The sequence below is a fragment of the Cynocephalus volans genome, chromosome X (genome assembly GCF_027409185.1).
Source record: "Cynocephalus volans isolate mCynVol1 chromosome X, mCynVol1.pri, whole genome shotgun sequence".
In the NCBI taxonomy this organism is placed as follows: Eukaryota; Metazoa; Chordata; class Mammalia; order Dermoptera; family Cynocephalidae; genus Cynocephalus; species Cynocephalus volans.
This window is the reverse complement of record NC_084478.1, coordinates 4,656,029-4,659,151: the sequence shown is the minus strand read 5'-3', so window position 1 is coordinate 4,659,151 and position 3,123 is coordinate 4,656,029. Positions and strand designations below refer to the sequence as shown.

Genomic DNA, 3,123 nt, shown 5'->3' with positions numbered 1-3,123 from the left:
AAAATGCTTCCTTCTCGAAGATACTAACATTCTAATCCCTGGTACCCACAGATAGATTGTTATAAGACCAAGGGTTTGCAGGTAGGTAAAATCCACATTCTAATCCATTGACTTTAGGACAAAGGGGATTGGTGTGTGGTGTCTGGTTGCATACAAGATGATTGCTAGGGTTTTTACAAGTGGAAGAGGAAATTAGAAAAGATAGTCATGAAAAAGGCAAGGTAAGAAGGACCCCAGCCAATATTGCTGGTTATATATATATATATATATATATATATATATATATATATATATAAACACACACACGCACACATGCACACACACACACACATTTTAAAGTCCAAAATTGTTTATTCAGCAGTATCAAGAAAGACATTTAAATTTCTCTCTATTTTTTTTTTGAAGTGAGGTGCTTTTTTAAAATTTATTTCATTGAAACATAGCTGATTGTACATATCTGTGGGGTGCAGTGTTGAATGTCAATACCTGTAAGCAATGTGTGATGCTCAAATCAGGATAATTAGCAAAGGCTGGCCAGTTATCTCAGTTAGAGCACAGCCTTCTAACCCCAAGGTCATGGGTTTGGATTCCCTTACAGGCCAGTTGCAAAACAAAGGATAATTAGTATATTCAACATCACACACTGTAGTCTTCCAGAACAGGGATGCGTGGGGAGGAAGGTCACGTCCAGGGATTCATGCTTCTGGCTGCTCAAGAAATACCTTCACTTTCAGAATATGCCTTACATTTGACTCAACTGAGTGCCTGGCTATTTGGTGAAATTTCCAGGCATGCTGATTCCAAATCCATGAAAGTAGTGAAACTGTTTAGTGAAGAGCCTTTGGCCAAGAGGTAGGAGACTTATGACTGGTCTCCAAATCACAACACTTATTTTGCACCCATGGGAACACTGTTTTCTAGGCCTCTACAGAGACGTGCATCAGGATTTGTAGGATGAGCAAAGCTGTCTGAAGAAGCTTCGTGGAAAGGGGAAACAAAGGAAAGGAGAAAGGAAAAGGGCACCAAAAAAAATAGTGTTGGCCCAGCAAGACAGAAGATTTCTTCCTGAGTGACTGAGAGAAAAAAGTGTATTTGCTGTCTTTCCACGTATTGGAAGAATATAATCATCCAAAATGAAGATTATTCAGAGAAACACAATCATCACTCTGTTGAAGTGTAATCGAGTTAAATTGTGACTGGTTTCTTGGAAATAATCTAATTACCTAAATTTATTTGGGTCTTGGTTTTCTAATCTGATGTTTAACCAATTTTCTTTCTTTCTTTGTTTTAGTTATCACCTTACCTATGTCTATGTTTGTCTTTATTTTTTAAATGTTTTAAATTTTTTAATTCATCAATATACAATGTAGTTGATTTTCTGGTCCCTTTTACCAATTTTGCCTTTCCCCCCTTCCCTCTCCCCTCCCCCCAATTAACATCATATCTGTTCACTTAACAAGTTGAAGGAATTCTTGTGGTGGTTCTGTCTTTTTTTGCCCACCGTTTATTTGTTTGTATGTTTATTTATTTATTTTTATTAGCTCCCACATATAAGTAAGAGCATGTGGTATTTGTCTTTCTGTGCCTGGCTTATTACACTTAATATAATTTTCTCTAAGTCCATCCACATTTCTGCAAATGGTAGTATTTCATTCCTTTTTACAGCAGAGTAGTATTCCATTGTGTAAATATACCACTTTTGTTTAATGACTTTTTGGGGTGCTGATGAGATGTTGGGGAAGTACAGGGGAAACTTCATTAAATGAATATCCTGAAAAAAATTTAAACAGTGTAATTACCTTTTCTGGCCTTTATTTACCAATTTCTTGCTGACCACCCACCCTCCCCCCACCCCCTTCTCACCTCCGGTAGCTGCAGTTCTGTTTTCTCCTTTGGAAAATTCAACCAATTATCTTTGTATCTTTCTTTAAATTTTTATTTATTTGTTTATTTTTTTAGCTGGCTTCGAAGATGGAGGAATGGGCCAGGAGCCACTAGAGGCTGGAAAGGTCGGGAAATAGATTCTCCCTTAGAGCCGTCAAGAAGGAATAAAGTCCTGCTGACAGGTTGATCTTAGCCCAGCGAAACTGATGTTGTACTTTGGACCTCCATAACTGTACCGTGACATTGTTTGTTGGCAGCTACTCTATTACAATAGTGATGGAAAATCAATACAGGGTAAATGATAGATTTGCTGGAAGGACCAGTGACAGTTCTGTTTAGACTGTTTCTGAACTTCCTAAAATCATCACTTAGAAGAAGAGGAGGAGGAATATGTAATGAGGGTGTCAAAATGAGAAGTCTGAAAAACTCATCTTGGGGAACAGGAGCATAAATTGAGCTAGAAAACATGGTGGACTTGGCAGGCACCATTGGGATTCCATTTACGTTCAATGAACTTATGTTTTGTTTTTAATCTGGATATGCAATAAACAACAGTTCCACGATGCAACACGTGTTCAACTACACATGTTACAAGTGCATGTTCACAAAGTTATATGCAGACTCAAAAGAGTCAAAGACAATGTCCTTTTATAATAAAAGGGGATCTTCCAACAATGTAGTACATTATTTTTCCTAGATCCAGAATATCAGCAGGAAATGTTATCATTTAAGGAATTACATGTTACAAAGCATGTCATGCAATTAGAAGGAATGGGACAGTTTCCGTTGAAGAAGTTTGAAAATTTTCTCACATTTTAGTTTACAATAATATGATAAAATTGTCTCTCACCATATGGGCAATGACAGTCAATATTGATTACTGGGATTTAATTATAGTAATGACTGTGGGATTCAGTGACTATAATTTATAAGGGTGGCAGCAGTTCTACCAGCTGTGAATTTTCATCTGAAGACTTTGTTACTTTATAACCCACATTGTAGAAATAGTTTTATATTAATAGCACTTGTAATATGATTGATTTGACAGACTATAAATGATAGGCCCCTGCAAGCCCTCCTGGGGCAGAATATTTTTCCTTTTTGATTATAAGATATAGAAGGCTGATCCAAGGAAAGATATACAATAATCAGTTTTTAGTACATAATTTTTTTTCATATCATACATAAATTAAGGAGTTTGGAATATAGACTATAGATTCACATCATTTATCCCCATTA

The 3,123-nt window shown here is 36.4% G+C and overlaps 1 pseudogene; it reads left to right on the top strand.

The window, feature by feature from the left end:
• Positions 1 to 664: 664 nt before the first annotated feature.
• On the top strand, positions 665 to 1,073 carry LOC134367130 (small ribosomal subunit protein mS33-like; annotated as a pseudogene).
• The last annotated feature ends 2,050 nt before the right edge of the window (positions 1,074 to 3,123 follow it).